The sequence below is a fragment of the Jatropha curcas genome, unplaced genomic scaffold (genome assembly GCF_041381405.1).
Source record: "Jatropha curcas cultivar XTBG-Jc1 unplaced genomic scaffold, XTBG_Jcur_1.0 HiC_scaffold_457_pilon, whole genome shotgun sequence".
In the NCBI taxonomy this organism is placed as follows: domain Eukaryota; kingdom Viridiplantae; phylum Streptophyta; class Magnoliopsida; order Malpighiales; family Euphorbiaceae; genus Jatropha; species Jatropha curcas.
In genome coordinates, this window is record NW_028322479.1 from 9,120 (window position 1) to 20,001 (window position 10,882).

A 10,882-nucleotide genomic window follows, 5' to 3' on the forward strand; every position below is an offset into this window, starting at 1 on the left:
CAGAATCTAAATAGACAGAAAGAAACGCCCATATAAGCACAGGAAAAACAGTTTTATCAGATTAGAAGATCGATTAGAACACAGAACTGCTTTTCAAAAGTAATTGTAAAAATTCTTTTCACTTTAAATATTGAAAACGTTAAGTGTAGAGAGTAAGTTTTGAGAGATAAAGATTTGATCAATGAGAAAATGCTCTTAAAACAAAAACTCTTACTTCACCAATGTTAAAGACGTGAAAGCTCCTTTATATAGAGAGCTAAGAAGCTGTCGCCTTTGGAAAGAGATTTTATTTTGAAATCAGAATATCTTCTTTCCTTATTTAGAAGATATGAAAATCTTTGTTAACAAAAGTTTATTTTATCCTTTTTGGTAAGAGAATAAACACTATTTTACTTTCCTTTGATCAAAAGATTTTCGGCAGCAATATTTGGAAAATATTTTTGCGGAAGGATGCTCTTACTAAAAACGAAAAAGATTCTCCTTCGTTTTTAAGGTAAGAAAATAAATTTAAGTACTTTAGATCTTTCAAAATATATTTCCGAAAAGTATATGATTTTATTACCAAAAACATTAGAGAAGAAATCTCTTAAGTTTTAGGAAAATAAATCATTTCGATTTAAAGAATAAAAAATAAAATATTTTTACGATAGAAATTATTTTGAAGAAAATCTAATTTTCCGAAAAATATTTTTGAGAGAGAAAAAATTAATTTTTGTACTCATATATGAATTTTCTCTCTATCCTACAAAGTATCCTAAATACCTAGTTACTAGGTTCTTCGAATATCTTCACACTCAATGTAGGATTTGCCTTGTACGATTTCTTTCCATACACATTCTGCATAAAAAATATTAGCACAAATAGTATAATTTTAAATTTATTTGTTTTATATTAATCATCAAAATCCGAGATTAGAAATTGACCCTTGAGCCAACAGAAGCTATATGGCATCGGGTCTCAAGCATCACAATTTTACTGCGGCTCAGCATCTCACGCTTCTGCAGCCAGTGCAGGACCACAGCCCGAGCACAGTGCCGAGGAGTTTGCTGCATTACGGGCTCATGTTGATGAGTAGGAGAGACACTTGCAAAACTTAGAGGGCATGTCATGCGGCTGTCCAGTTAGCCCGGTGATCCTGCGCCTGCTACAGATCGAAATGTTTCGACATCTCAACAGCAGCCACTACCATCTCCTGATCCCGATGCTGCAAACGATACCTTGGTCACCCCTGCCGACACTGCAGCACATCCAGCAGGTACTCCTCCCGGCGATTCGACATGGGATCGTGCAGATGACCAATTGCGTAGATTTGATTTTGGACCATTTTAGCTTTCCAGCGGTTTTTCGAAATTTTGTTCAATACATTAACTACATGAATAATTACATTTTTATATTGTTTTTGAATTGCGTTTATGATATATATATATGCCCATTTTCGCAGGTGCAAAAAATTTATGGTTTTATAATAATATTTAATTTTTTTAATTGTATTTTGCGACAGATTTGCGACCAAACTGGAACCAAAAATATAAACTTTAAATTTAAAATTTGCGACCGATTTACGACCATATTTCATAATTACGACAGACTGTTTTTGCAACCAATTTGCGACAGCTTTTCAAAAGGAAAAAACGACCAAATTTTGTGATTGATTTTTTAAATCGGTTGCTAATTTGCGACCGATTACTTCATCGGTCGCAAAATATTTTGCGATGAGCACTTTTGCGACAGATGGTTATCTGTCACAAATCGGTCGCTAAGTTTGATTAGCGACAGATTTCTTGCGTTTTGCGACCGATTTGCCGGTCGCAAAATGGCATTTTTTTTGTAGTGAACATAATTTCTTTTAATGCATTAGCATAATATATATGATATAAAATATATGGATCTAGCCTTAGTTTTAAAATAAAAAGAGAATAAATAGAGAGAAAAGAAGTAGTAACATAAAAGAGTAAATTTAACCTTGAAAGCTTAGATTTTCTTGAAATAAATTATATTAGCTTATAGGCCATGAGGATAGGAATAACATATTCAAATATGGTGAGGAGTAGTTGAGTCTAGAGAGGGGATTTAGGCATTAGAGTATTAGGGTAAGGGTTAATATTGCATGAGAGAAAGAAGAAAGAAAGAGAAAAGAAGAAAGAGAAAAGAGAAATATGAAAAGAAATAAAGAATAAAAAGTTGGCGTGTAGAGAATAGTGGATTTGATAGATGGGAATCTCTAACTTCATATGCTTGGAACATGTAAGCATGTGGCGCAATCACATGCTTTATGGTGCACCATAAACTTTCTTTGTCTATTGGTTGATGAGATTGCAATAAGATAGAATAGGTGATGTGGAGATTTTATTTAGATAAGATGCTTATGTGGCATTGTAGGAAAAATGAGAAATAAGATGAGTTAAATTTGTCTTGTAGTGGCATGGAAAATAATTTGTATTTAGCTTATTTTGTCTTTATTATAGAATATTTGCAAATTGTTTTTTTTTTCTCTTTTAAATTTAAGGCTAGAACCATATATAAATACATGCATTGCATAATAATTAATTGACATACTAAAATTACACTATGTTTTCCAAACACAGTCTCATGAAACCATAAATTATCCAAATACCTTTATGGCACTGTAATTTACCCGAATCATTATAAATCTTCCAAAATCATAATTAAATATACTTAATGCATAATTAGACTCTAAGAATAATTTAATGCATGATTATGACATGTTATGAAAATATGGATGTGACAATGTAGATATCTATATGAAAATCCATGAAAGATTTTAGTTGCTTGAAGCATAAAATTAAATTCTTGAAAAATTTATTCAACTAAATATTATAGAGCTCTATATGGATTACAGATAATGATATCCATGAAGTATTGAAAATTGCTTGAAGCAAGCAAATCGAGACCTCGAGAAATATATTCAAGATTTCTATATGAATTAAAGAAATCTCAATACATATGGTATAATTGCCTTAATGATGTTTATGGCTAAGAAAATATTATATTATTTTATGATTATATTCTTTTTATAATATTTTATTATTGAAATCATACTTTTGATATTTACTTTATATACCATCATGAGTAAGATGATCTCTTGATAAGTGAATATCTGTTGAAAGGATATTTTAATAATATTGTGATATATTCATAAATTTTTATAAAGATATTTGAATATGAATTTGTCATTATTTGATCATAAATATTATTGAAACTCCTGAAGAGCTTCCAAAGATTATAAATTCCTTAAGGGAAGAGTTTGAGATGAAAAACATTGGAAATATAAAATTTTGTTTCGGCAGAAGATCGAGCATTTCATAAATGAAATTTTGACTCTGAATCCACATATATGACTAAATTATTCAAATGATTTTATGTGGATAATAGTGAGGTCACTTGATAAGAAGATGACCATTTTCACTTTGAGAAAATTATGAAGAACTCTTGATCCTGAAGTACCATATCTTAGTGCAATAAAAACACTAAAGTATCTTGCTACTCACACTTGACTTAAGTTTTATAAATTTTATTAGCAAGATATGGTTCTTCTTGGATATGAAGAAATTAAATGGAGTTAAACACATATTTTGAAATCTCCATAACACGATATATATGAGTTATATTATAATTAACATGTCAAAATCAGTATTGATTGGTTATGAAAGTGCAAGTTACTTGTCTAATCCACATTATGTTAGATTATAAACAAACCATTGATGCACATGTGGAGGTAAACTTATTTCATTTCATTCAAGAATGAAGTATCACTACTACTTCTTTTAGCCATGTAGGAATTTTAGCAACTCATGAAGAAGGATATGAGCGTGTTTCTTCGAAGTACGTGCAGTCTATTTATCCAGAGAGAAATTCGTATAATATTTGGAGATAATATTTCGCACACTCATCTCCCTTGAAGAAATGATATATTAAAGAAAATAAGAAGAGCATATATTACAAAAATTCTTCTTTTGCTCATGATCCACAAAAGAATAGTGATATTGAAGTTCAACAATGCAAGTAACAATATTATTGATTTGTTGGCACTTTCTACTACAAGTTTTATATTACAAGCTTTCTACTACAAGTTTTGAAGGATTGATGCACAAAATTGGAATGCATAAACTCAAAGATCTCAATATATATCTTCGCGAAGGGAATAAATATGCACCGTACTCTTTTTCCCTTTAACCAATATTTTTTCCCATTGGATTTTCCTAGTAAAGGTTTTTAATGAGGGAGTATGTCAACGCGTATTTAAGAGAAGAATAATGTACTCTTTTTTCTTCACTAAAATTTTTTTTCCACAGGGTTTTTTTTTTAATAAGGTTTTAACGAGACATATTCTTTGAAAAATGAACATCCAAGGAGGAGTGTTATGAAATAAGTGGATATCTTATATGGGCTATAAGTCTGTATTTTTAATTATTGCGAACTTTATCTTCTTGATTTGTATAGGACTCTATTAGGATTTCAATTATGTAACTATATATATGTGATTTCTCATCAATAATAAAAATACTCTCGTATTCTCTCTCATATTTTGCTCTCTATTCCTTCTCTTTTTTTTTTTCTCTAGTTTTATATTATTTTATAATAAAATCTTCTTTTCTTTTCAAAAATCTCTCCGAGAAAAATAAACCCAAAAAGGTGAAAATCACACAAGTTCAGATCAAAAGAGTTAAAAGAAAAAAAAAAAAGCGAAACCACACATAAAAACGGTGATTACTCATCACCCAGAAACGAAAAAAAAAAAAAAAAAAAAATTCGAATCAATTATATTGAGTGACGCTATTACTAACCTGTCCTAAGATCGCCTGAAGCACTCTACTCCGGAAAGCATCCTCCAGCTCTTTCCCAAGCGGCGCCGGCCCCTGAAAGCACCACCCTGATTGAACTAAGGTCAAATCCAGCCACCATCAGATTCTTCGACAACGACGGCACCACCGCGGCTACAGACACCTTATGTCTCTGAATTAGTTCTAACAACGTTCCTATCTCAAACTTTTGCATTAACAACACAGCGGCTCCAGCTCGAAGCGAGTTAAGCAAAACACTGTTTAATGAATATATTGAAATAGAGGCGATTCACATAAAACAACGTCTTCTTCTTTTAACCAAAGGTTTGGATTCTCTCCATAAACTTGTTGCGCTACGCTTGTAATTAAGTTTTTATGTGTTAATACTACTCTTTTAGGCAATCCTGTCGTTCCTGAAGAAAATGGTAAAGCCACGGGGTCGCCAGGATCTATTTCAACTTCAGGAATTTCACTTTCGTTTGATTCTGAAAGTACTGAGAAATACAAACAGTTTTCTGGTGGGCTATCAATGGTGATCAGAATAACATTTTCTTCAGAATCTTTTAGTTTTTCAACGCACAAGGACTGGGTAATGATTAACTTAGCACGCGAAGCAATCACTGGCTTGAATATTTCATTTTTGGTGTAAAAAGGATTAGCAGTAGTGGTTACTGCTCCGATCATGGAAGCACCATGAAAGAAAGACGAATTCTGGGCAGTTTTGGAGAAGAATCATAATAACATCGCCATTCTTGATACCCAGATGCGATAAACCAGCAGCTATTTTCTGAGCTATGATATGGGTTTCTGCAACAGTGTGGGTTTCTTTTGCCTGTAGAACCTGATATAAGACATGGCTTATCAGAAACATTAAAAAGATTTTCAAAACAATAGGTATGGAGAGGGATTAATAATTAGAAATGGGTATGTCTGGTAATTTTGATCTGAAAAATATGGGTTTCAGAGGAAGAAGAATGGTCTTGGTTTTGAGGAGGAGAAAGTTTTTGTTCAGGATGTTCAACAGAGGCTAAGGATATCATGGTTTTTAGTTTTCTTGAAGTTGAATTTTAATTTTTTTTTTTTTCTTTTCTTGTTTCTTGAAGAAAGCCTGTTATGTGCGTGAAAGAAGTTTGGTGGTATCCGCAAAAATTGAACTATCCTACCCACCGGTTTAAAATTCCTTTTATAATACCTATATTCACACCGGTTTAAAATTTTAATACCTGCACCCATTACATCCATTACATGCCGATTTAACTAATACTTGAATCCACTTGAAATGGATTGTGGTTGGTAAGATATCACGAAAATCCACTCACTTTGTAGTGATGTTCGTCAAGCCTAGGAAGATATAGATGAAAATAAACAATAGGACTAGAAAATGAAAAGTATCAGTGAAATACAATTCTAAAATTCTAGTTGTTTAATATTTTTAAGTAATTAATTTTTTTGGAATTTTATGATATTAGAGTTTTTAATTTATAAAAGTTTTAATATTGAGCCAATATGCATTTAAATTTTCTTTTAAATTTATTATATTAAATATTTTTAAATTATATAATGAATTTTGGTAAGCAGAGGTACTCACAACTTTAAAGCCACAACCAACCCAATACTGCGGTGGATAATTAGTTCGACACTCACATATGTTCCAATCCCATTTAATTAATACCCAAACCAGTTTTAAATGGATTTTTGTGGGTCGAGTACCCACAAAAACTCACCCCGCTTTCATCCCTAATGTGAAGTTAGTATATTATATAGAATCATGAATAAGTCAAGATAGGACTTTAATTTTATGTCAATATTAGTATTATTTAAAAGGGAAAATTATTATTTCGTCCTTGAGGTTTTACATAATTATTTAAGTAGTCCTCGACATTTATACATATATTTATAACATCCCTGAGGTTTGCCACCGTCATATTAATTGGTCCTTCCGTCAAAAAAATACACTTTTTCCGTTAACTTTGAGAAGAAAAGACGAAATTATCCTTTGGAAAAATAATTATTTCGTCCCTAAGGTTTGCCATAATTATTAAGTAGTTCCCGACATTTATACAAATATTTATAACGTCCCTGAGGTTTACTTCCGTCATATTAATTGGTCATTCCATAAAAAGAAATACACTTTTTCCATTAATTTTGAGCGGAAAAGACGAAATTATCCTTTATAAGTTTTCATTGACATTATTGGTGGTGATCTGGTTATGGAGATGAAAATGAGTACAATGAAAACTTATAAAGAATAATTTCGTCTTTTCCGCTCAAAATTAACAGAAAAAGAGCATTTTTTTTTTATGGAATGAACAATTAATATGACGAAAGTAAACTTCAGAGATGGTATAAATATTCGTGTAAATGTCAGGGACTACTTAATAATTATGGCAAATCTCAGGGACGAAATAATTATTTTTTCAAAGGATAATTTCATTTTTTTCCTCTCAAAATTAACGGAAAAAATGTATTTTTTTGACGGAAGGACCAATTAATATGACGGTGGCAAACCTCAAAAACGTTATAAATATATGTATAAATGTCGAGGACTACTTAAATAATTATGTAAAACCTCAAGGACGAAATAATAATTTTCCCTATTTAAAATTAACTATGTCTATGTATGAGGGAGAAAAAAAGAGATACTCTAATAAAGAGAATGGAATAAGAAGAGGGCAGGTTTAAGGATTAAGGCTTAATTTGCCCCCCCTAAATTTAGACACAACATATAATTTGCCCAAAAATTAACTTTTTGTATAATTTTTTCCTTAAACTTGCACCAAATGAAAATTTTTTATAGTTTTAACTAATAAAAAATTACTAAAAAATTTAAAATTATAAAATAAAAATTATTTTAAAATATAATAATAATTAAAAAATTTTCAATTTAAAAATAATTTAAGAAATATTCGATTTGTAAAAAATTATAAAATTAGAAAAAGATTTGATTATATTGAAATATTTGGTTAGAACAATATCTATTTTTTTTGTTTGATTATTTTTTTTAATTATATTTGATTCAGATTAAATATTTAATTACTTTTAATCATATTTGATTTATATCAAATAATTTATTTTTTGGAACAAAAATTGGGTAATTTGTACTTTTAGTACAAGTTCAAGGATAATTTGTACAAAAATTTAATTTTTGAACAAATTGTATGTTGCGTTTGATTTCACGGGGGCAAATGAGCCTTACTCCTAGGTTTAAAGAGGTCAGAACAGAAGTAGGTGGATATAGAAAGGAAAGTATGGAAAAGAAAGCATGCGGCTATCTCACTTTCAAGGAACCAAACCAAACCTCGTTTTCTTTTGTTGGTCTTACTCTTCTTTTTTTTCGGCTTTGCTCTCTGTCGTCAAATATTTTCCCTCTACCTACTAACTTTCCCTGCTTATCCTTTAAAGCGATTGCTCAATGCAATGGATGATATTAATTATTTTTATTTATTTATTTATTTATTTTTTTTTTTTTTTGTGAGAAAGAGAAAAACTAAACACTAGCTAGCAGGCACACGCAAATAGGCAACGCCTTCAATGTCATGCTCCAACCAAACAGAGAGCCCAGGGGGAGGAAACTCATAGTAGTGAACTCCAAGCGACATGGATGAGACATAATTCGCAAGCTAGTCAGCTGAAAAATTAGCGTCACGAAATATGTGACCCAGGGAAACTCGCGTTCCAAACTTTTTATAGCATGCTTCTAAAACGCAAGACCAGAGAACGAACCCCAACAGGAGCCTGACATATCCCATGTATCATCCTCACTGCGATGAGATTATGACATTCAACCGCCAACTGACGAACACCTTTCTGCCATGCAAGCTACAAACCTGTGAGAAGAACCCATAGCTCATCTCCAAACACTGAAGTGCGACCAATACCGATGGTAAAACCAGAAACCCAATTCCCTTTACTATCTCTTAGGAACCCACCTTCAAAAGCATTTCCCTTAGGAACAGGTAGAGACCCATCCGTGTTAAGTTTCACCACATTCCGTCTGGGCAAGGACCAGAATATCCAACGGTTCTCCTCAGTAGGGCCAGCCAACTTGCAGTTCAACACCTCAGAAGCCAAAAAATAATCACGGACCAAAATAGTAGCTGAAAGCACTACACCCAAAGTTGGCGTTACTGTAGCCGGAAAATACATCCATTTCTATTCTTCCCGATAAGCCAACAAAGAGTGCCAAACATAGAAGACCACGACAATGATTGGTACTGAAACTCTGACTGGGACATATTCCACTCAATCGACCCTCTAATAGAGAAGTCAGCGTTGAAGAAAATAAGCCAAGAAGACGCACGAACAACCAACTTCCAAACAGACACAACCAAGAAACAATCACGAATGGCATGTGACGACGATTCAATTCCAGACCCACAAATAGAATAGATTGACGTGGGAATGAGGTGACGTCGCCATCGCTCCATATTAGTGAGAATTCAATCCTAGGGCAAGAGCCACAAAAACATGCGTGTGCGCTGGGGACCATTCCATCTCCAAATTCGAGGCCAAATCTGGTTAGTGTCTACACTATAGTGATTCATAAGAGCCTTATAGGCAGTTTTGAGACTAAATTGAGGAAGTAAACCCTCAATAGACCTGGTCACCTCCAAGAGCAAGAGAAGGGGGCGGAATCGCCAAAATTTTGTGAATGACCTACACAGGCAGCAAACTATTCAGCAAATCCCAGTTCCAAGCTCCAGTTTCATCAGCATACCTCGCTACAGTATCTGCCACCATATGAGCCGGAACCGAAACAATGGAAAGATCGATGAGAGAAACTCCAGCATCAACCCAATAATCAAGCTAAAACCGAATGGTAGTACCATAACTAATACCCCGAACCAGCCCCTTACGATAATCAAGCCAAACCTGCTGAATACCTTTCACAATCGGAGGAAGGTGAGAACCTGAAAACTCTTTCGGTAAGACCTCAGAACGCAGCTTATACTTCGCCCTTAACACCTGCGCCCATAACGCCTGAGGGTGTGTAATCAAAATCCAAGCCAGTTTCATAAAGAAAGCTCTATTAAAAGTTGTGAAATGACGAAATCCCAAACTTCCCATTCGCTTAAGCAACTGGAGACAAGACCATCGAACCAAAGACCGCTTGGCTCGACCCGACGCCGAACCCCAAATGAACTGACGACACTTCTTCTCCACATTATTGCAAACTGAGATCGGTAACATTGCAGTTTGCATCGAGAAAATGGGCTTGGCAGCCAACATCGTTTGAGCTAAAGCGACATATCCTGCAAGAGTCAGCTGAGACACATTCCAACCAGAAAGTTTGGTCGACATCGAATAAAAAATATACTGATATGTAAACTGTTGCGGGATCTCTCCAATGTGTGGGACCTACACACATGTTTTAAATAAATAAAAAAACACAGCTCATTTGGGATTAATGCTCGTCCACATGAGCTGTGTTCACAGTTTGTATGGGCTGTGTGCACTTTCTTCTCCTATAAATGGAAGAAGAAAGCTGCTTCGATAGACACAAAAACATAAACACACAAAAATAAGGGAGTGTGTAATTTTAGAAAAATGATCCTAAATAAAATTAGGAAACTCAGAAAATAGGGAGAATTATAATTTTTGGGCACTTAGGGTGCCACTATTTTTGTAGTCTCTTTTGTACCTACTATTTTTAATGGAAGTTTGTACTTACTATTTTTAGTGAAAGAATTATTCGGAGTTTTTGTCCTGTGAACCATGTAAATCTCAATGTCTTTATTTTTCATCTGATATTTACGGTAATTATTTAATTTCTACTGTGGTTATTATTTCTGGTGGATTCGATCGTCAATATCCAATACGTAATTATTGGAGATATATGTGGTAATAGTAATTTAAATCTTTATCGACGCTATTAACTTTATTGTCGGTAATTTTATTTTACTTCTACCACCGATATTTTTCCGCGGCTCTAATCGAGATCAGTGATAATCCAACATAAACTTGGTGACCCGTAATAAGCGGCATGCCCATATGCTTGCCAAAGTTAAAAAGCTCTTTATAGCCCAGCATAGAATTTAACTCCCACCGCCGAGAAACAGAGACGTTCTTCGACTAAAACA

The 10,882-nt window shown here is 33.2% G+C and overlaps 1 pseudogene; it reads right to left on the reverse strand.

The window, feature by feature from the left end:
• Window positions 1-3,957: 3,957 nt before the first annotated feature.
• LOC105637114 (4-coumarate--CoA ligase 2 pseudogene) lies at window positions 3,958-6,035 on the reverse strand (annotated as a pseudogene).
• Window positions 6,036-10,882: the final 4,847 nt, after the last annotated feature.